General features: G+C 39.2%; 1 non-coding gene and 1 pseudogene across 1 annotated transcript; one reads left to right on the top strand and one right to left on the bottom strand.

The window, feature by feature from the left end:
• LOC114386142 overlaps window positions 1–24,356 on the bottom strand; it is a 51,071-nt pseudogene that overhangs the window by 25,970 nt on the left and 745 nt on the right.
• On the top strand, window positions 6,841–6,947 carry LOC114388785. The gene has a single exon (XR_003661580.1). It is a non-coding gene; the product is annotated as a small nucleolar RNA R71 (small nucleolar RNA).

The following is a 24,356-nucleotide window of genomic DNA, read 5'->3' as shown; positions in this document are numbered from 1 at the left end:
AAAATCTAGATGAAATAAAATTTGGATCATATAAGATTTGATAAAATAAAATTGTCTGCTCTCTTCAAGTCCAAGCCCAATTCTGGATTCAAGCCCAATTGCTTATAATTCTCCTTAAATTTAATTAAAAACACAAAATTAGTCAAGTAGGCCCAAATGATAAAACTGCATAATTAATTTGACAATTAAGGCTAATCAATAATTAAAATGGTGACAAAAAGGGTTAAGAAATAGGAGAAAATAATGACACATCAAATCCCCCCACACTTAGCCTTTTGCACTCCTGGGCAAAATCAAAAAGCAAATCAAGGAAAAAATTTAGAGACATTAAAGAGAAACAAACAAACACAAAAACAATTACATATTTCTTAATGAATCTCGAGGAATGAAAGGAATGGGCAACATCCAACACATAAAGAGTTAAAGAATCAAGGCAGCCATGAAAATCATCCAAGCATCTCAAACATGGCAAGATAGTCAATCAGCTCAAGAATGAAAAGTGATAAAGCCTCATAAGATATGCACTCTATCTCTCAAGTGTCTAGGCTACTATTTACTCTCAGAGCACCCATGAAAACAAACACCACATAGACTTGGCAAGACTCTAAAATTGACAACCACATCACAAACATATGCATATGAGGATTAAAAAGTCTTTTAAGGTTGTAATCGGGCCAAGGACAAGGTAAAGGAAAGTATGGGATAAGTAGCTAAAACCCAAAGGAATAGAGGAGCAATGGGGAATAAGTGAGAACTAAGAAAAAGTAGTAAACCCCAAAACCAAAATTAAAAATTAAGCATAAAAAGTAAACCCAAAACAAAGTCAACCAAGTCCTGAAACCAATCCAAGTCTCAAACCAAGACCTCATGTATTCAACTTCATTCTTTTTTTGTTTTTTTGTTTTTTTTTTGTTTTTTCTTCTTCGTTTTTTTAACGTGAACAGTAGCAATTGAAAAGCAATTGAAAAATAAATCAACAATTAGGAAATATATGTATATACATCAAGCATGGCCAAAATACATCATCAAGCATGGCCAAAATACATCATCAAGCATGGCCAACAAAAACATATCATCCAATGAAACATACCCCCCCACACTTATTCCCAAAACAATTCCAAAGCTCCAAAATTCCTTAAGGGTAGGGTGAGATCATGGTTTTTCACTTAAGGCTTGTAATGAGCTTCAAAACAAGGAAAGGGGAACATAGGCTCAAAGGGGCTATCAAGGGAATTAATTCAAGGTAGGCTCATTTGGCTAGAGGATTATAAGAACAAAATGCCTAAATCATCTCCCAACATGCATGTGAAGCAAGAAGTATCAACAAGAGTCAAGCCAAGGCTATTGTGCAAGCAATCAATGGGGCAAAACACACCGAATAAAATAGATGATGATGGCTCAAATTCTCACCAAGGGTAAATCTATCACTTCCAATTTGAACTTTCAAAACTAACTTGACATGCAGAGAAAAACAAGGATTTCAATTCACAAAATGCCAAGAAACTCCTATTTCAAAAACAATTACCCATTACCTGTACATAAACTATAATTCAAAGAGAAACATGCAATGTTGTACATAAAACATAAAACCAAAATAACAAAATTAACCTAGAAAACCTAAAAAAATTAAACTAGAAAACCCAACAAAATCAACAAAATTAAAGAACAATCTCCCCCCCCCCCACACTTAAACAACACATTGTCCTCAATGTAGCACAATCACAAGATCAAAAGCAATCAAAACAATCAATAAAATTGGACAAGTGCAATAAAAGTAAAGAAGGAGACAGAAAAAAAAAGAAAAGAAAACTCCCTAAGTCATGGCGGAAGAGAAGTAGGGTGAAGTAAGGAGGTCTCCTCCACCACGGCATCCACTAAGGAGGGATTTGTGAGGAATGGTTTCAGCTGGTGTCCATTGACCTTGAAGCTCTTATCTGTGGATTCACTTTTGATCTCAACTGTACCATAAGGAAAAACATTAGTCACAACAAAATGACCAATCCATTTTGACCTCAACTTACCACTCATGAGTTCGAGCCTAGAGTTAATACAATAAAACTTTCTGTCCAACCACGAAGTCCTTCTTAGCCATCAAGCTGTCATGGAACTTCTTGGTCTTCTCCTTGTAGAATTTGGAATTCTCATAGGCTTCTAAACGGATCTCATCTAGCTCACTTAGTTGCAACTTCCTTTCCTTTCTAGCCTGATCAATAGAGAAGTTACAGGTCTTTACAGCCCAGTAGACTCTATGCTCTATCTCTACAGGAAGATGACATGCCTTGCCAAAGACAACCCGATAAGGAGACATTCCTATGGGTGCTTTGTAGGCAGTCCTATGCGCCCAAAGAGCATCATCCAGCCTGGTGCTCCAATCTTTTCTGTTCGGCTGCACAATCTTCTCCAAGATCCTTTTTATCTCCCTGTTTGAAATCTCAGCCTGCCCATTAGTTTAGGGGTGGTAAGGTGTGGAAATTTTGTGCACGACCCCATAATTTTTGAGCAAGGCATACATGGATCTGTTACAAAAATGGGTACCTTGATCACTAACGATGGCTCTAGGGACTCCAAACCTGCAAAACAGATTAGATATAACAAAATCCACAACAACCTTAGCATTGTTAGTTTTGGTGGGTTTGGCTTCCACCCATTTTGAAACATAATCAACAGCAAAGAGAATATAAACAAAACCAAAAGAGACAGGGAAAGGCCCCATAAAATCTATACCCCAGACATCAAACACCTCACAGAATAACATGGGTTGTTGAGGCATTTGTTGTCTCCATGAAAGTGAGTCACCTGCTCTCTGAAAAGGCTCACAAGTGCTACAAATTCTCCACGCATCCTTGAAGATGGTGGGCCAATAGAAACCACAATCAAGCACCTTACGAGCTGTCCTCTGTATGCCAAGATGGCCACCTGGTGCGGAAGAATGACAAAATTGCAGGACTGAGTCAATGTCATGGTTTGGAATGCATCTCCTAATAACCTGGTCACTGCATAACTTCCACAAATAGGGGTCATCCCAAATATAATGCTTAGCATCACTCTTAATTTTATCATTTTGAGCTTTAGATGCTAAGGGAGGAAAAACAGAAGCAACCAAATAATTCATAATATTAGCAAACCAGGGAGTGGGGAAGGAATTAGAAATACTATACAGAATGTACAAATGGTCATCAGGAAAATCATCCTGAATGGGTGAGTCCTCATACACGCGCTCAATCCTACTCAGATGGTCATCCATGAGGTTCTGTGCACCGCTCCGATCACGGATCTCCAAATCAAACTCTTGGAGCCAAAGCATCGACCTGATCAATCTAGGATTTGATTCAGCCTTCTTCAACAGGTACTTCAAAGCTGTATGGCCAGTATAAACAATAACACGAGTACCAAGTAAATATGAACGAAATTTCTCAAGAGCAAAAACTATCGCTAATAGCTCCTTCTCTGTGCTAGTGTAATTTGCTTGAGCAGCATCCAAAGTTCTGGAAGCGTAGTAGATCACCCGAGACAATTTATCAATCTTTTAAGCAAGGACGGTCCCCAATGCGCAATTGGATGCATCGCACATTAGCTCAAATGGGGCTGTCCAATCAGGTGCCTGAATGATAGGGGTGGTAGTCACCGCACGCTTGAGGCAATCAAAAGCCTCTTTGCATCGGTCATCAAAATCAAAGTCCACCTCCTTTTGCAGCAGATTGGATAGTGGAAGGGCCACTTTGCTAAAATCCTTGATAAAGCGCCTATAAAACCCTGCATGACCAAGAAAAGAACGAACCTCTCACATGCAAGAGGGGTAAGGCAATTGTGAAATAACATCTATTTTTGCAGGGTCTACCTCTATGCCCCTACTGGAAATGATATGCCCTAAAACTATACCTTGTTCTACCATGAAGTGACATTTTTCAAAATTCAGCACAAGGTTAGTTTCAATGCATCTATTAAGAACTCTATCCAGACTATCCAAACATGCATCAAAAGAGGATTCATAAACAGTAAAATCATCCCTAAACACCTCTATGTAACTCTCTAAAAAATCACTGAAAATGCTAAGCATACACCACTGGAAGGTACCAGGGGCGTTGCATAGGCCAAAGGGCATCCTCTATAGGCATAAGTGCCAAAAGGACAAGTGAATATGGTTTTTTCTTGATCCTCAAGAGCAATATGAATTTGTAAATATCCAGAAAAACCATCAAGAAAATAGTAATAAAACTTACCTGCCAAGCGCTCAAGCATTTGATCAATGAATGGCAGGGGAAAATGATCTTTTCTAGTTACCTGGTTCAACCTCTTGTAATCAATGCAGACTCGCCAGCTGTTCTGCACTCTTGTGGGGATAAGCTCATCCCTCTCATTCTTGATCACTGTGAGGCCTGTCTTCTTAGGAACCACTTGGGCTGGACTCACCCACTGGCTGTCAGAAATGGGGTAGATGATTCTAGCTTGTAAGAGCTTGGTCACTTCCTTTTTCACCACATCTAGAATGACGGGGTTGAGTCGCCGCTGTGGCTGCCTCATTGGCTTAGCTCCATCCTCTAAAAGTATCCTATGCATGTAGGTAGATGGGCTAATACCAGGAATGTCTACTAAAGTCCATCCAATGGCTTTCTTGTGCTTCTTGAGAACTAGCAACAACTTCTCCTCTTGCTCAGCAGCAAGGGAGGCAGAGATGATCACTAGAAATTTTTCCTTGTCCTCCAAGTAAGCATATTTGAGGGTTGCTGGTAAGGGCTTCAACTCTGGTGTGGGTGGTGGCTGAACAGTAGGAGGAACTAGGGTAGGAGAAGAAGAAGGTTCCTCAGCCTGTACCTCATAAAGCAAGTCAGAAGTATATGAACTTCCTGCAACATGGTTAGTGCATTCTAACTCTAAAAAATCAACATCAAGAGGTACAACACCCAGAACATCAGAACCAGACTCAAATTCAAATTCATTCTCAGCATAAAAATCAGATACAAGATCAAATTCAAACTCAGATTCAGATTCAATGCATAAGGAATGACAAGTATGCAAATCAGATAAAAATGGATGTTTCCTACCATGAAGAACATAATCAAAATCAAACATATAATCATCAACAATCTGATCAATTATCTCAGCACGAAAAACAGAATGATCCTCAGATGGATGTTTCATGGCATCAAGAATGTTAAAGTGAACAACAATATCACCAAATTCCATAGACAATGTGCCAGCATAAACATCTATCTTGGTTCGGGCTGTTTTCATAAATGGCCTGCCTAAAATAATTGCAACTGAACCATGGGAAAATCCCTCTTCCATATTAAGAACATAAAAATCAATAGGAAAAATAAGTTCACTAACCCGAACCAGCACATCCTCTATGAGACCTGGGGGTAAGCAACACTTCTATTTGCCAAATGAATCACCACATCTGTAGATTGCAAAGGTCCAAGAGATAAAGAATTGAAAATGGACAGAGGCATGACACTAACTGATGCTCCTAGATCTAGCATGGCATTCTCAAATTTATTGTTCCCAATAATGCAAGGTATATAGAAAGTACCTGGGTCCTTACATTTCTCAGGAATGTGAGGAACAGATTTACCTATCAATGATGACACATTTCTGCCCATGCTAATCCTTTCATTGCCTTTGAGCTTCCTTTTGTGGGTGCATAGCTCCTTTAGAAACTTGGAATCTGCTTGATGGCATCTAGCAGAGGTATGTTCACCTCTACTTTCCTGAAGGTCTCCAAGATCTCCTTTTCCACTTCTTCCATTTTTTTGCTTGGAATTGCTCTAGGTGGGAATGGAAGAGGGATAGGAGGCTGCTGCAAGTTAGAGCTACTAGAAGAAGGTCCACCTGCATGAAAATTTTTGTTAGCTCCCTAATCAGGAAGCTTCCTCTTTTGTGCAACTATCTCATCTTCTTTTTCAGGTGTAGAATGAGGCTTGACAGGTTCAGGTGCAGGTGCAGGTGCTGCTACTGGTGGAGGCACTTCAATTTGCTTGCCAGACCTCAAGGTGATGGCACTCACATTTTTCGGATTCTGCACAGTCTGTGAAGGCAATTTGTCAAAATTTTGGGACTAAGCTTGGTTCAACTGAGTAGCCATCTGCCCCATCTGATTTGTCAAACTCTGAATGGAGGCTCGTCTCTTGCTGAAACTGCATATTCTAGATGGTCATTTGCCTCACTAACTCTTCTAAGGAAGGTTGAGAAGGGGCCTCAGTTGCTTGTTGTCTTTGTTGTTGCTGTTGCTGTTGCTACACTGGAGGAGGAACATATGGCTTGTTTGGACCAGCATCATTCTGGAAAGGAGGGACATGTTGTTGTTGTTGTGGAGGACTTGCCCATATTAGATTTGGATGATTCCTCCAACCTGGATTGTATCTATTGCTTGAAAGGTCATAATTATTCTATTGTTGTTGGTTTTGCTGCTGAGGGGGTCTATTATAAATGTTTGCAGCATAAGCTTCAGGTTGCTCATTGACTCCAGATTGTTGCAAAGAAGGACATAGATCTGTATGGTAATCTGCAGAAGAACATAAACCACAGACTCTTGCAACAGGTGTAGATTTCTAATTCATGGCAAGCTGAGTTACTAGGTTGACCAAGGCATCAAGCTTTCCCTCAAGCTTTTTATTTTCAGCAAATGAAGATGAATCCGTGGCCACCTCATGGACTCCTCTAAGTACAATAGCATCATTTCTTGCAATGAATTGTTGGGAGTTGGAAGCCATCTTCTCAATCAAATTCCTAGCCTCAGTAGGGGTCATATCACTAAGAGCTCCACCATTGGCAGCATCAATCATACTCATCTCCATGTTGCTAAGTCCCTCATAGAAATATTGTAGAAGAAGTTGCTCAGAAATCTGGTGGTGAGGACAGCTTGCACCCAATTTCTTGAATCTTTCCCAGTACTCATACAAGCTCTCTCCATTAAGTTGTCTGATGCCTAAAATGTCTTTTCTGATGGCAGTGGTCCTAGATGTAGGAAAGAATTTCTCCAAGAACACCCTCTTAAGGTCATCCCAGTTGAAAATGGACATGAGAGCAAGGTAGTATAGCCAATCTTTTGCCACTCCCTCTAGAGAATGAGGAAAAGCCTTTAGAAAGATATGATCTTCCTGGACATTAGGGGGCTTCATGGTGGAACAAACAATATGAAACTCCTTAAGATTCTTATGAGGATCTTCACCTGCAAGACCATGAAACTTGGGCAGCAAATGTATTAGTCCAGTCTTGAGAACATATGGAACACCCTCATCAGGATATTGAATGCACAAGCTTTTATAAGTGAAATCAGGTGCAGCCATCTCCCTAAGAGTCCTCTCACGAGGTGGAGGTTGAACCATGTTCTCAGTATGAAAATTAGTAGTCGAATGCTCAAAATCAGAATATTCAGAATTACCAGCAACAGAATACTCAGAATGCTCAAAATACTAAAAAATGCTCAAAATGCCCAGAATGACCAGGATGAACACTATGCCTAACTAATCTATAAAAGGTTCTATCTATTTCAGGATCAAAGGATTGTAAATCACCTAGATTACCCCTAGTCATGCACTATATGTAGCAAATCATGTATCTCTCAACAAGCACCTAACAAGGTGGTAAAACTACAGCTATACTTAAACGATATCCAAATAAGCTGAAATTTTGTGAGCAACACCCTAAAATCATGAAAAGATATCACAAAAAATTTCAAACAAAAATTCAAAGTCTAACTATGAAAACTACCTAAGCAAAGTTTAGAAAAATAAGACAAAAATACTTGAAAAATAAAAAAAAACTTAGTAAACGGTTGATTTTTCAAGTTTAAAACGGAAATGCACCTCTGGTCAATTTTCAAGGCATGGGAAATTTTCTTCTACCCCAAATGCATATATAATAATAGTCATTCTGATACCTGGAACAAAAGTTATGACCGTTTTAAGTTTTGCTAAAAACAAGTTCCCAAATTTTTTGTCTCTCTCAAATTCAGCCACACCAAGTGCTCCTGATATATTTCACACAAAATATGGACCAAAAGAAACTACCACACAAAAAATCAGAAAAAATAACAACTCTAACTATCAAAACAAAAATCGCCAATTAAATTTCAAAATTAGTCGCTAATCATTGTTCACAACAAAACACAAAACTGAAACAGTCGCTAACACAGTCGCTAAACAGGGAACACGACTGAAATGCAAAATAGAAAGCTACTCAAAACAAAACAACACACACTCACAACCTAAACGAAAGAGCTACACACAAAAAAACTAAACACTATTATGAACCTTTGGCCTACTGCTCCCCGGCAACGGCACCAAATTTGATCGAAGTCGTACCCGAATCAAATAAACATTAAAAATACAGTATCTAGGAAGTGATCCTAGGTTGTCTCTGAAATTCTGATACTGAGGACAGATGTCGTACAGGATGTCACGACATCGCGCTTCAGAACATGCAGGTTATATATGACAGTATGAACAGATTAAACAAGTAAATAACACAAGGGAATTGTTAACCCAGTTCGGTGCAACATCACCTACATCTGGGGGCTACCAAGCCAGGGAGGAAATCCACTAAAATAGTATTAGTTCGAAGATCTAACAGCCACTGTATACAACCTTCTCACCTAACCACTACCCATGCAACTTCTACCTAAGAGCCACTCTTAGATATGAGAACCCCTCTCACTCCCTCTCAATCACTCACCCGTGTTTACAAACAAATCAAAGACACACCAGAGATTGCTCTCTGAACAATAGAGATCAACTCTACACACTCAGGTCCAACACTTGATGTTAGGGTAGCATCAAGGTGGCTCACAAAAACACTCAAGTCACAAAACTCACAAAATAACTCTTCAATCTCTGACTTGATAGAAAACCCGTGCAGCCTTCATGTTTATATAGCAGTGTACGTATCTGGGCTGCAACAACTTGCGCTGGATAAGATCTATCATTCTCCTGAAAATCTGCACTTAAAGATCTAAAAGATAAAGCTTTATCTTTTAGTTTTTATCTTCAATCTCTAATCCCTGAACGAAACTATTCAAGTTTGTAATTCAAACTTTAATTATCTTTTAATTCGTTCCTAAAGATTATAGCGCCTAATCTGTTGCTAACTGCACATTAATCTGTTAAAGATATAACAGATTTATGTGTCCAGTATTTTCGGGCAGGATGTCCTGGACATTGTATCCGACATCGTGGATCCTGCAGCTTCAATTCTTCATTTGACATTTTATCTTGCCTTGTGCATTGTGCAGCCCAATCTGATTCCTTGACATAATGTTAGACATCATGTGCAGCAACTCCAGCTTTCCTTCATTGTCTAAGTGCTTATGTTTTAACAAAATTTTAGCCAATCTTTTAAAACTCAGTAAAGCTAAGCACTAACAATCTCCCCCTTTGGCAAATTTTTTCTAAAACATACTTAGACACTTCCTGAGCAGGTACGAGCAGTCATGCAAGTGGGATCAGCAACTTTCATTATCAGAGTAATCAAGCACAGCAGTATCTGTAGTGGTGACAGCAAAATTCTGCAAGTTGCACATCTACAAGTCTTTTCCAGGATGTCAAGACATCTCACGTGACATCAGCTTTCTGCTCCCCCTGTCTCCATGCTCTTGCTGCTGCTGATTCTGTATCCTCTGCTGCATCTTCTTCTTCCTCAGCTGCTTCTCCATCATCAACGCCATTGTCTGAGAGTCTTTTGATCAGGCGTTCCAGCTCCATTTTCTTCTCTGTGTTGGCTTTGATGGTTGCCTCCAGCACCTTGCATGTGTCCTTGAGTTCAGCAATCAAATCATCCTTGGACACAGCACCTGAAGCAGCAGCTTTCCCTGATGTCGAGACAATGTCTGGGACATGTGTCCCCTCAAACAGTTTGTAATGCAGGGATAGAGGAGATTCTCTCTTCTTCACAGAGTCAATGTTGTTTAAAATATTGGGATGTTGACTCAACATAATGCCACACAATACAGTTGGAAAGGCAATGGGTAATTTGACAGCAAAAGATTCTGAATGCTTAATAGTTTGATCAAAAATATAGTTTCCAAAATTAAATTTGGACTTGGTTCCAACAGCATACAGAAATTTACCCAAACCTGTGGCAACAGTGGAAGTATGATTGGTGGGTACCCAGTTGGCAGTGCCAATCCTATGCAAGATTGCATACTTCACACTTAGCTTCCCTGCAGAAAGCTTCCCTTTCTTTGGCCAATGCTGGACTTGCTTGGCAGTGATTTCCTTGGCAATTTGATGCTCAGGAACAGCAATATCCACCACTCCTTCAGTTGGTCTGCCCAGGTACTTGTTGATTACAGCAGGGGAGAATCTAATACATTTTCCTCTGACAAACACTTTCTGATACTCATCACTCTTTCTGTTTGTTATGTCAGAGGGAATGTTGACAATGAATTCTCTGACTAGACTTTCATAGCAATCTCCCAACTTGGTGACAGTTTTCAGCAGTCCAGCAGCCTTGATGAGGTCCATGATCTCCTTGCAATCCAAGGCATCTCTTCCCAGTTCTCTTTCTAAAGCAAGTCTGCGTTGATATACAAATTTCCACCTTTCAACATTGCCAATGGAGTGGAATGAAATGTTGTCCAATGGGGCATCAGGGACATTTCCAGGCACCTTTTTCCCCGATTTCTTGGCTCTCTTGATGTCGGGAACATCTAGTTCGACATCATCATCAGAATCAGATGAGGAAATTTCTTTCCTCTTCTTGGAAGGGATTGCAACTTTGCTCCATCTGGATGTGGTAGGAGTGATTGGTGTGCTCTTCTTCTGTGCAGTAGTTTTGATTCGTCCAGACCTAGTAATGGGGGTTTTTCCCTTTCTGCTTTGTAATCTTTCTGCAATGCCAGGTGCCAACTTTTTGGCAATGGGTTCCTCATCAGATTCTACTTCTTCTAGGTCAATGAGGTCACCTGGAGCAGGTTCTGGTGCCCTTGGTGCAGGGGTCTCCTCTGTGGCTTGATCCTCTTCCTCTGTTGATTTCTCTTCACTAGATGAAAAGAGGACTTCAGCATTTGGGGTGGAAGATGTTGGGACATCTTTATCAGCATCAGGGACAGAAGCATTTTTCAAAATGCTATTCACAAAACTGCGGATCTTCTTATCCATCTCAGTGTCTTCTTCCCTAGGGCTTGTTGCAAAGCTAGGGTTTTCAGAAATCTTCACTCCCTGTTGTCTTTTAGGGACCAGTTTCTCAGGAACAGGGCCTGGACCAGGAATCATTTGTATGGATTGGATATTGAGTGCAGGTTGTTCCTGGTTTGATGGAGTTTTGGAGGATGATGGAGATGATGGTACAGAGGGTGAAACAGGGGATGAGGTCTCTTTTGGTGAGGTAGCCATGGAGAAGCAGAGCTTTTGGAGTGGTTTCGTGAATATCTGAGAAGTGTTGGGGAATGCTGATAAAAACGAGATTGCCACGAAAATGTAAGTTTGAATGAGGAATGTAGAGGGACGTGTGAAACGAAGGTTGAATTTGTTTTGGCTCAGTAGTGAACGTGCTATTGACGTTTGAGCACGTTCAGATAGAAGTAATTGCTATAACTCCTCTAGCAGACAAATGCCCAGCTTGCCCCTCAGTTTTTCAAACTGATTTGCATCCAATGCCTTTGTGAAAATATCTGCTACTTGTTCCTCAGTGGCAACATGCTCCAGTGTGATAACTTTATCATCAACAAGATCTCTAATATAATGATGTCTAATGTCAATGTGCTTGGTTCTGCTGTGTTGAACAGGATTTTTAGAAATATTAATAGCACTCATGTTGTCACAGTACAATGTCATGACATCTTGTTCGACATTGTACTCCTTCAGCATCTGCTTCATCCAAACTAGTTGTGAACAGCTGCTTCCTGCTGCAATATACTCTGCTTCTGCAGTAGATAGGGACACACAGTTCTGCTTCTTGCTGAACCATGAAATAAGGTTGTTTCCCAAATAGAAACATCCACCAGAAGTGCTTTTTCTGTCATCTGCACTTCCAGCCCAATCAGCATCACAATATCCAACCAGCATTGAATCTGAACAATGACAGTACATAATCCCATAGTCACTGGTGCCATTTACATATTTCAGAATTCTCTTTACTTGATTCAAGTGACTTATCTTGGGATCGGCTTGATATCTTGCACAAACACCTACTGCAAAGGTGATGTCAGGTCTGCTTGCTGTTAAATATAGTAAGCTTCCAATCATGCTTCTGTACAGACTTTGATCAACACTGGTGCCAGCTTCATCCTTTGACAGCTTCAAGTGAGTAGGTGCAGGTGTTCTTTTATGGCTGGCATTTTCCATCCCAAACTTCTTGACAATGTTCTTTGCATACTTGCTTTGTGAGAGGAACATGAAGTCTTCCATCTGCTTCACTTGGAGTCCCAGAAAATAAGTCAGCTCTCCAACAAGACTCATTTCAAATTCAGATTGCATCTGTTGAACAAAATGTCGAAGCATCTCATTCGACATCCCTCCAAACACAATGTCATCAACATATATCTGTGCTATCATCAAGTTTTTAGCATCTTGTTTGACAAAGAGAGTCTTGTCAATTCCTCCCTTCCTATACCCTTGCTGAGTAAGGAACTCTGTTAGCCTTTCATACCAAGCTCTTGGAGCTTGCTTCAATCCATAGAGAGCCTTCTTGAGCCTGTATACATGATCTGGATGAGTTGGATCTACAAATCCCTTTGGCTGCTCCACATAGGCTTCTTCATTCAGGTATCCATTCAGAAACGCGCTCTTCACATCCATCTGGTACAGCTTGAATTTGAGGATGCAAGCTACACCAAGTAACAATCTGATGGACTCAAGTCTAGCAACAGGGGCGAAAGTTTCATCAAAGTCTACACCTTCAATTTGAGTGTAGCCTTGAGCAACAAGTCTGGCCTTGTTTCTGGTTATAACACCTTCTTCATTGGTTTTGTTCTTGAAGATCCACTTGGTGCCAATCACATTAGTTCCCTCGGGTCTAGGAACTAGCTCCCAAACTTCATTCCTTTTGAATTGCTCCAATTCTTCTTGCATAGCATTGATCCAGAACTCATCAGTCAGTGCCTCTTTCACATTCTTTGGCTCAGTTTTGGAGACAAAGCATGAATTGGAGACAATCTCAATCTCCCTTGATCTTGTAGTGACTCCTCTGTTTGGATCTCCTATAATCAGCTCCTTGGGGTGCATCTTCTGGATTCTAATGGAAGGACTCTTGTCAGGTTGATTGATGTTTGGTTCATCTGTAGCAGAATCAGAGTTTTCTGCTTTTTCTGCATTTTCTGCACTTTTAGCTGTATCTGCTACATTGTCTCCCGATGTTCTGACATCTTCTTCGACATCCTTCTTTCTTGCTGGAGTTAGATCATCAACAACCACATTGATGGATTCCATCACAGTTCTGGTTCTGGAATTTAATACTCTATATGCTCTGCTGTTTGTGGAGTATCCCAAGCATATTCCTGCATCACTCTTGGGATCCATCTTTCTCCTTTGCTCTCTATCTGCCAAAATGTAACATGGACTTCCAAAGATGTGGAAGTGCTTGACAGTTGGCTTCCTCCCTTTCCAGATTTCATACAGTGTGGTTGGAGTCCCCTTTCTAAGTGTGACTCTGTTGTGGATATAGCATGCTGTGTTCATGGCTTCAGCCCAGAGATTATAGGGAAGTTCTTTGGCATGAAGCATGACCCTAGCAGCTTCTTGCAAAGTTCTGTTTTTCCTTTCAACTATGCCATTTTGTTGAGGTGTGATGGCTGCAGAGAACTCATGAGTGATGCCTTCAGATGTGCAGAATTCAGTAAACTTGCTGTTTTCAAACTCTCTGCCATGGTCACTCCTAATTCTCTTGATGACACAGTCTTTTTCTCTTTGAAGTCTTAGACTCAACTCTTTGAATACTTCAAAGGTGTCTGTTTTCTCTCTGATAAAGTTGACCCAGGTAAATCTGGAGAAATCATCCACAACAACATAGGCATACCTCTTTCCTCCAAGGCTTTCAACTTGCATAGGCCCCATCAAGTCCATGTGAAGTAGTTCCAGCACCCTGGAAGTGGTCTGATGTTGAAGCTTCTGGTGGGACATCTTGACTTGCTTTCCAATCTGACATTCCCCATAGATTCTGCCTTCTTCTATTTTCAGATTGGGAATGCCTCTAACAGCACCTTTGTCAATGATTTTCTTCATGCCTCTTAAGTGCAGATGTCCAAATCTTTGATGCCATATGTTGACTTCATCTTCTTTGGAGGATAGACACGTGGAGGAGTAACTGGTTTCTTGAGGTGTCCATAGGTAACAGTTGTCCTTTGATCTGCTGCCCTTCATTAGAACTTCACTCTTCTCATTTGTCACCAAGCATTCTGACTTTGTGAAGTTTACATTGAATCCTTCATCACACAACTGACTGATGCTGATCAAGTTTGCAGTCAGTCCCTTTACCAGCAGTACTTTGTTCAGACTAGGAAGTCCATCATGGACTAGCTTTCCCATTCCAGTGATCTTTCCTTTAGAGCCATCTCCAAATGTCACATAGCTAGTGGAGCAGGGTTCAATGTTCACCAGGAATTCTTTAACTCCTGTCATGTGTCTGGAACAGCCGCTATCTAGGTACCAATCTTCCTTAGCTGATGCTCTAAGTGAAGTATGAACAACAAGACTAACAATCTTGTGTTTTGGAACCCACATCATCTTCCTTCCGCTGCTGCTACTTTGAGTTCCATGATGTGGATGGCCATGTAGATGATAGCAAAAGGGCTTTATGTGACCATACTTGCCACAGTAGTGACACCTCCACTTCTTTCTTTTGCTCTTTTTCTGCTGAGTTCCATGATGTCGAGACCGATGTTGTGACATCGTGGCTCCAGTGCTGTTTTTGGCAGGAACAAATTCTGTCATGGTTGTTCTGCCAGCAGATTTATGATTAAATCCAAGTCCTCTCTGGTTTCCAACATTCTTCCCAAGCCGTAGCACCTCATCAAGCATATCTGAGCCTTTATTCAGCATCTTTATTGATTTTGTCATGTTTTCCAGTTTAGAGTTCAGAAAACCAATTTCTCATTTAAGTTCAGAGATCTCCTCTTCATGTGCCTCCTTCTCAGCCTCCAGATTTGCAATGACCTTCTTCAGTTGTGCTTCTTGCTGAAGAATCTTCTCACTTTTGATGCATAGTTCTCTATAGGATATAGCAAGCTCATCAAAAGTGATTTCAATATCAATATCACTTGAATCTTCATCAGATTCAAATCTCCCAGTGAGTGCATTCACATCTCTGTCAGAATCACTTTCTTGTTCACTCTCTGTATCATCAGACCAACATACAGAAAGTCCTTTCCTCTGCTTCTTGAGATGGGTGGGACATTCAGCTTTGATGTGTCCATAGCCTTCACACCCATGGCATTGAATTCCTTTGCTGTGACTGGGCTTTTCATCTGACTTCTTCTGGTATTCACTACCTTTCCTGATGTCGAAAGGGATGTTCCGGACATGTGGTTTCTGCCTCCTGTCCATTCTGTTCAGCACTTTGTTGAACTGTTTTCCAAGGAGCACAACTGCGTTAGTTAGACCTTCATCAGTATCCAGGTCATACTTATCTTCTTCTACTTCATCATTGGACACGAACGCAAGGCTCTTACTCTTCTTTTCAGTCCTATCCGAGAGTCCTAGCTCAAAGGTTTGAAGAGAACCAATGAGTTCATCTACTCTCATGTTGCAAATGTCTTGGGCCTCCTCTATTGCAGTGACTTTCATGTCAAATCTCTTAGGCAAGGATCTGAGGATCTTTCTCACCAGCTTTTCATCTGTCATCCTTTCTCCCAAGGCAGTGCAAGCATTGGCAATTTCAAGAATGTTCATGTGGAAGTCATGAATGCATTCTTCCTCCTTCATCTTCAGATTTTCGAATTTTGTAGCCAATAGTTGCAATCTGGACATCTTCACTTTGGAGGTTCCTTCATGAGTGGTTTTCAGAATCTCCCATGCATCCTTGGCAACTGTGCATGTGTTGATCAATCTGAAGATATTCTTGTCAACTCCATTGAATAGGGCATTCAAGGCTTTGGAGTTTCCAAGTGCCAATTCGTCTTCTTCTTTTGTCCAGTCTTCTTCTGGCTTCAATTCATCAGTGGGCTTTCCTTCTGTGTCCAGCATCTTGGGATGTTCCCAGCCTTTGATGACAGCTTTCCAGGTTCTGCTATCCAGTGATTTGAGGAAGGCCACCATCCTTGCTTTCCAGTATTCATAGTTGGTTCCATCCAGAATTGGTGGTCTGTTCACTGGTCCTCCTTCTTTCTCCATGTTCATCAGAATTTATCTCCCTAGATCTCACTCAGTGATTTAGAGTGCCCGCTCTGATACCAATTGAAATTCTGATACTGAGGACAGATGTCGTACAGGATGTCACGACATCGCGCTTCAGAACATGCAGGTTATATATGACAGTATGAACAGATTAAACAAGTAAATAACACAAGGGAATTGTTAACCCAGTTCGGTGCAACGTCACCTACATCTGGGGGCTACCAAGCCAGGGAGGAAATCCACTAAAATAGTATTAGTTCGAAGATCTAACAGCCACTGTATACAACCTTCTCACCTAACCACTACCCATGCAACTTCTACCTAAGAGCCACTCTTAGATATGAGAACCCCTCTCATTCCCTCTCAATCACTCACCCGTGTTTACAAACAAATCAAAGACACACCAGAGATTGCTCTCTGAACAATAGAGATCAACTCTACACACTCAGGTCCAACACTTGATGTTAGGGTAGCATCAAGGTGGCTCACAAAAACACTCAAGTCACAAAACTCACAAAATAACTCTTCAATCTCTGACTTGATAGAAAACCCGTGCAGCCTTCATGTTTATATAGCAGTGTACGTATCTGGGCTGCAACAACTTGCGCTGGATAAGATCTATCATTCTCCTGAAAATCTGCACTTAAAGATCTAAAAGATAAAGCTTTATCTTTTAGTTTTTATCTTCAATCTCTAATCCCTGAACGAAACTATTCAAGTTTGTAATTCAAACTTTAATTATCTTTTAATTCGTTCCTAAAGATTATAGCGCCTAATCTGTTGCTAACTGCACATTAATCTGTTAAAGATATAACAGATTTATGTGTCCAGTATTTTCGGGCAGGATGTCCTGGACATTGTATCCGACATCGTGGATCCTGCAGCTTCAATTCTTCATTTGACATTTTATCTTGCCTTGTGCATTGTGCAGCCCAATCTGATTCCTTGACATAATGTTAGACATCATGTGCAGCAACTCCAGCTTTCCTTCATTGTCTAAGTGCTTATGTTTTAACAAAATTTTAGCCAATCTTTTAAAACTCAGTAAAGCTAAGCACTAACAGTCTCCCAATGAGCAATGGTCAACCAAACGTTCATAACAGATAGTAATAAAATAGTAACGAATTGGGGGGGGGGGGTTGTTTGTTTTTGTAAATTAAACAGCAAGCAAATTTGAATTAGAAAGTGACAGAATTAAAACACGTTATTTCCCCTTGATTCACAAGCAAGTCTCTTATCCTAGGTTACGAGAATTTATCCTTAATTAGTTCAACCATTTAATCCAACCCTAAATTAAATTACTAAGCGAAAATTAACATAAGGTTGTCATTATGTGATTAAGCAACACATACACCAATTAATCATGAACTAAACTGATCATTAAGCATGAATGTAAATTAAGCGCAGAGACAATTAATCAAGCACTAAGCATGCATGGATTAATAGCAACAAATACAGAGTAATTGGTGAAGAGGAAAAACTTATCAGAATTCAATAGTAATAACAAAACCTCAATGAGAGATGTGCTTGATCCTTAAGAGAAAACAACGCTGGAGACTTAGCCTTCCATTAATCAGTAGAAAACGAAATTGTAGATTGAAGCATAAAAGAAATTGCAGAAAACGAATTTTATTCTACATGAACAGTGTGCATTAACAGTAAAAATTGGAATTCTAAAACCCTAGAATTATTCTCCTCTCCCAAAAAAACTCTCTAAACTAAAACCCTGGTGCTGTTATATAGGTCCTCAGCCCCAAAGCTTACAAATTTGTTTTAAGTCCAAGCCCATAAATAAAATAAAATTTGTACAAGATAAGATAAGATTGAATGGAATAAAATCTGGATGAAACAAAATCTAGATGAAATAAAATCTGGATAAGATAAGACTTGATAAAATAAAATTGTCTGCTCTCTTCAAGTCCAAGCCCAATTCCGGATTCAAGCCCAATTGCTTATAATTCTCCTAAAATTAAATTAAAAACACAAAATTAGTCAAGTAGGTCCAAATGATAAAACTGCATAATTAATTTGACAATTAAGACTAATCAATAATTAAAATGGTGACAAAAAGGGTTAAGAAATAGGAGAAAATAATGACACGTTAGTGGTCTCAGCCCATCTATAAATATATTCAATTGAATTGGCTCAGAGAACCCATGGGTGGGAGTCTTTCTCAATAAACCTCTAAACCTCTCCCACGCTTCACTCAAGGACTCGTTAGGGAACTGATGAAATGAAGAGATTTCAGCTTTCCCTTCCGCAGTCTTTGATTCAGGGAAATATGTTTTTAGAAACTTTTCAACAACTTTTTCCCAGGTTTTCAGACTATTAACCTTAAATGAGTGGAGCCACCTCTTGGCTTCTCCTGCCAAGGAAAATGAAAATAGATTGAGTCTAATGGCTTCATCTGGCATGCCTGCAATCTTTACAGTGTTATAGATTTCAATGAATGTCGCCAAATGTGCATAGGGGTCCTCATTTGGTAATCCTTGGAATAAGTTCTCCTGTATTAAATGAATCAAAGAATGAGGGTAGTTTATGTTGTGAGCTTGCACTTCAGGACATGCAATGTTGGTAAAGAATTACGGCACTAAACTGCTTGAATAGTCCTCAAGGGTAACTCTTTGCTGGTGCTCATCAGCCATGGAAACGACTTCTGGTAAATAACTCGCGGATTCCCTTGATGATGGTGAGTCGGATGATGAAGAATTAGAAAAATGAGTTTCTTCCTCAAGAATGGACACTATTGTCCTATCTTGTAGTAATTTTCTTCTTCTCTTGGCTCTGTTCCTTCTCAATGTAGCTTCAATCTCCAAGTCCAAAGGAACTAAATTGCCTATGGGAGATCTATGCATATAAAACACTAACAACAACAATGGTTATCCAGTTCAAGAGGAAAACAAATATGAATAGAAAGTAAATATTCACAGTTTATCAAAGAATAATGAATAGACACCTAGGATTGAACTAACTTTCCAAATAGAAAGAAGTTCCCCAAAAACGGCGCCAAAAACTTGTTTAAACCCGACAAGTGCACTAGATCGTGCAAGTAGTATAAAATGGTAAGAATCGAGTATCGAACTCTCGGGGAACTTGTGTTACTTGGTAAAGCTATATTCAGTGAATAGGTGTCTAGTATGAAAAGAGATGTGTCAACTATGCACAGGTATGTAAACTAACTATTAAAAGGAAAATCACGTGAGTAATGATGTGTAAAGACAAGTAGACAACAAATTGGTCTTCCTATTAGGTGCCTGATGTTAAAAGGATATTCTCTACTTAACAATGCTCATGTGTTCTATGGTGTCTCCTGAAATGCTAAACCTCGATTCCTCATGATAGTCTAGCCTAATCCTGATCAAGCATCATCCTCAGATTCCTCTTGTTGGACTTGTAGAAGCAAGCTTCATGATGATGAACCAAGCAATTTTGATGATGCCAAAAGCCCAAGTAATTGATTCAAGACTTCAAGATCAAGCATCAAGAATCCAATCCAAGATTCAAGAATCAAGAGAAGAAATCAAGAAGCAACAAGTCAAGACTTCATATAGGATAAGTATTAAAAGATTTTTTCAAAAACCAAATAGCACAGTTTTGTTTTAGAAAAGAATTTTCTCAAATTTTCTAAGTTACCAAAGTAATTACTCTCTGGTAATCGATTACCACTTATCAGTAATCGATTACCAGTTACCAGTTTGATTTTCAAAATATTTTCAAATGGTTTACAACGTTCCAAAATGATTTTCAAATAGTGTAATCAATAACACTATATTAGTAATCGATTACAAGTGAATCTGAACGTTGGAATTCAAATCCAATTGTGAAGAGTCACAACTTTTCATAAAATGAATTGTGTAATCGATTACACCTTTGTGGTAATCGATTACCAGTGAACAATTTTGAAGAAAAAGTTAAGAGTTATAACTCTTAAAATGGTTTTCTCAAAAGTCATTACTTTTCCAATGGTTTCTTTGACCAGACATGAAGAGTCTATAAAAGCATGACTTTGGCACACATTCAATACGTATATGATATTCTTCCAAACAATTATTTTTCACAATCTTTCTCTAACCACTGCCCATTACTTTTTCTTTGCCAAAAAGCTTTCTAAACATTGTTTTTTCTGCAAGTGGAAATTCTGCAGAAAACAAAAGTGTGCTATCTTTTCATCCCTTCTTCCTCTTAACAAAAGATTCAAAGGACTAACCGCCTGAGAATTCTTTTGATTCTTCCCTTTCCCTTTAAACAAAATATTTCAAAGGACTAACCGCCTGAGATATCTTTTGTTTCCCCTTATAAAGATTCAAGGGACTAACCGCCTAAGAATTATTTGTCTTAACACATTGGAGCGTACATCCTTTGTGGTACAAGTAGAGCGTACATCTACTTGGGTTGTTATACTGAGAACAAGAGAGAGTACATCTCTTGTGGATCAGTTCAAGTGAAGTGTACATCCACTTGGTTGTTCAAAGAGAACAAGGGAGGGTACATCCCTCGTGGATCTTTGCTAGTAAAGGATTTTACAAGGTTATTGGAAATATCAAGAACCGGTGGTTGCTTGGGGACTGGATGTAGGCACGGGTTGTTGCCAAACCAATATAAATCTTGTGTTTGTCTTCTTCTTCCCTACACTCTTTAATTTCCACTGTGTACTTTTTATTTCCACTTTACTTTTCTCTAAGTTATTGTTTCTGTTCTTTACTTTCTCATAACTTAGTAGTAAAGCCTAATTGAATCTAATAATATTAAGAAGGATAAATTTTTTAGTTAGTCAAGAGACATTAATAATTAATTCAACCCCCTCTTCTTAATTATTCCGAGGTCACTTGATCAAACAAGACTAAACTCGACCAGAACCGCATTAAGACAAACATACAAACAACTAGGTTACCGTACCCCGATCCCTCGTGATAATACGATAAACTAGCCCTGTCCTATCAAGTTCTAAGAATCAGACCAGTTTCCACTATTGAATGATCCTAACAAAGCATGCATCTACGTGATCAAGGCAAAAACACACTGAGATGACGTACTGGTGATAGCACAGAGAACACATAAAACATTATTAAATATATATACATGTATTTATATCAAGTACCTACAAGGAAGAACCAACAGAGGATTTAGCTCTCCATATCTAGGAAGCTTCCTTTACAACAAAGAGGAGAAAAAAAATGAAGGATTGAAGAAATACAAGTAGTGGGGATGTCTCCTCCACCTCTAGAACCTCACAATCACTCACAAACTCAGCTCAAGCTCTCAGGACGACTTCCTCTTCAAGCTCTGTTCTTTGCAGGTCTTCGCACAACAAAATCTCTCAAAACTCTCTGGATTCGGACCCTTCTCTCTCTAGAATCTCTCACATGTAGAATCTCTTCGAGAAAATGGCCAAAATCCTCTCAAAAATCTGATTTCAGGCTTAAATAGGTGGCTTTGTTTGTGCTAGCGCGCTTAGCACGACTATGGACCGCTCAGCGCGCATTAGAGGATTTCAGCTTAGCGCGTGCTTTTCTCGCTCTGCGGATGGACTGAAGCGGTACACTTAGCTGGATGACCCTTCGCTCAGCGCAAATGCACAACTCATCCTTCTTCCAGATTCTTCATCGCGCTCAGCCGAGGAGTGTTGCGCTCAACGGATGGCTTGCTATGCCGACAGATTGGCTTAGTGAGCAGATGAAAATCAGCACTTCACAAACTTGCCTAATTAACCTAAAATTGAGAGGAAATGATTATTAAACACACAAAATAGGAGTACTAAGTATTTATTACCTATCTTTAACAAAAAGTATTTACAACACTACAAAATAACCATACATTGGAGGAGTTTGATACAATTTACACAGGTTTTATACACAAAAGTTAGTCGTATTCATCGACTAACAATTATTGATGGGGGTAGTTGCACCAATGTAGCTATCCAAAGATTGATTGAAAAGTTTGCTTTGAAAACTTCCCCATATCCTAGGCCTTACAAACTACAATGGTTGAGTGAGAATGGGGAGCTAGTTGTAGATAGACAAGTTTTGATATGTTTCTCCATTGGAAAATATATTGATGAGATATTGTTTGATGTAGTCCCTATGGAGGCTAGCCATCTCTTACTTGGAAGGCCTTGGTAGTATGATAGGGATGTTGTCCATAACGGTGTCACTAACAAATTTTCATTTGTACATAAAGGGCAAAAGGTTACCCTCACACCTTTGTCTCTAAGTTGTGAATCATGCAGGTTTTGATGATGCTGAAAAGAATTCACTTGATAATGATTGTCATCATCAAAAAGGGGGAGAATGTGAATGTATGAGTACATGATTTTGATGATGTCAAAGAATAATCAAACAAGGTTGCGTTCAAGATTACTTCAACAAACATTCAAAGGTTAAGCATTGCTTCAAGATTAATACATGGTTGCTTCAACAAATAAGCATTGCTTCAAGATTAATTCAAGATCAAGTTTTGCCTCAAAACAAAGTGTTTACAAGACATCCAAGGCTCTGGTAATCGATTACCAGAAGACAATTTTGAAGAAACAACTTTTAGAAGGGTTTTGAAATTTGAATTTTAAAGTTGTAATCGTTTACCATTGATGTGTAATCGATTACCAGAAACGAAACTCTTGAAATTCAATTTGAAAAATCATGACCCTTCAAAATATAACTGTGTAATCGATTATCAGAAACATGTAATCGATTACCAGTGAAGAATTTAAAAAAAAAACTTTTTGAAAAGACACATCTCTTCAAACCATTTTGAAAAGGCACGAAGGGTCTATATATATGTGTGTCTGACTTCAAAAAGCAAGAGAGAGATATTCTAAGAGAACTTCATTGTCAAATGCTCTCTCAACAACTCTTGGGCAAACACTTGCAAATCTATTGAGAGTTCATCCAGGAACTTCAATTTGTATCATCCACTCTAAAGGAGAGAAATCTTTCTGTTCATCTCAGAAAGTCAGTTGTAATCAAGAGACTGGTTGTCTCTTGAATTGTGAGTTTCTTGAACACAAGAGAAAGGGATTCCTCGGGTGTTCAGAAGTTGTAAAAAGGATTTTTACAAAGTTAGTGAAAATCTCAAGTGGGTTGCTTGAGGACTGCACGTAGGCACAGGAGGTGGTCGAACCAGTATAAATCGAGTTTTCATTTCTCTCTTCCCTTATCTCATTTACTTTATTGCAATTAATTTTATCTTACACATTTAAAAGAACATTGTTAAATTGATTTCTTCTTCTTCTTCTTCTTCTTCTTCTTCTTCTGCATTATAAGCTTATCATTTAAAATGGGGGTTAAAGTTTGTTAGTGGAAAAATTTTGAAACTTAATTCACCCCCCCCCCCCTCTTAAGTTATTAAGGTCACTTGTCCAACATAAGAAAGGTTTGTGAGGATCAAATAAAAATGAGAGTGAAAAGAGAACACGAGAGAAAAGAAGAGAAAAACAAAATTGATGAAATGAGAGAGAAACATGAAAGGAGAGAAAAGAAAGAAAAGAGTGGAGATAAAAAAAAGAGTGAAACTATAAAAAAATGAAAATCAAGAGGAGATAAAAATAAAGAGCTTGTTTATGAGAGAAAAAGAGGTGAAGAAAGTGATGCTAGCTAGGCAACCTATGTATTTACTAATGCCTCATGATTACTGGTTACCTTCTATTGCTTGTTCTTTGCCTATAGGTGTGGAAGAATTATTGAAGGAGTTTGGGGATGTCTTTCCAAAAGACAACCCTCATGGGTTACCTCATTTGAGAGGGATAGAGCACCAAATTGATCTCATGCTAGGAGCTTCCTTACCAAATAAGCCAACATATAGAAGCAATCTGAAAGATACAAAAGAGATCCAAAGGCAAGTGGAGAGCTTGATGAAAAGAGGATGGGTGAGAGAAAGCTTGAGCCCATGTGCTATGCCCGTCATCCTGGTAAATCAAACTCTATCTCAACTTCTAAGGTAGTTGGTAGGTATGAATTTGAAAGCTTGGGAAAAATGCCTATCCCATGCTGAATTTTCTTATAATAGGGTAGTAAATTCTACTAATTATTCTCCTTTTGAGGTAGTTTATAGTTCTAGTCCATTGTCCCCTCTTGATTTGTTACTTTTGCGTCGGCA

This window comes from Glycine soja, chromosome 15 (genome assembly GCF_004193775.1).
Source record: "Glycine soja cultivar W05 chromosome 15, ASM419377v2, whole genome shotgun sequence".
NCBI classification, from domain to species: Eukaryota; Viridiplantae; Streptophyta; class Magnoliopsida; order Fabales; family Fabaceae; genus Glycine; species Glycine soja.
This window is presented reverse-complemented; position numbering and strand designations above follow the sequence as displayed.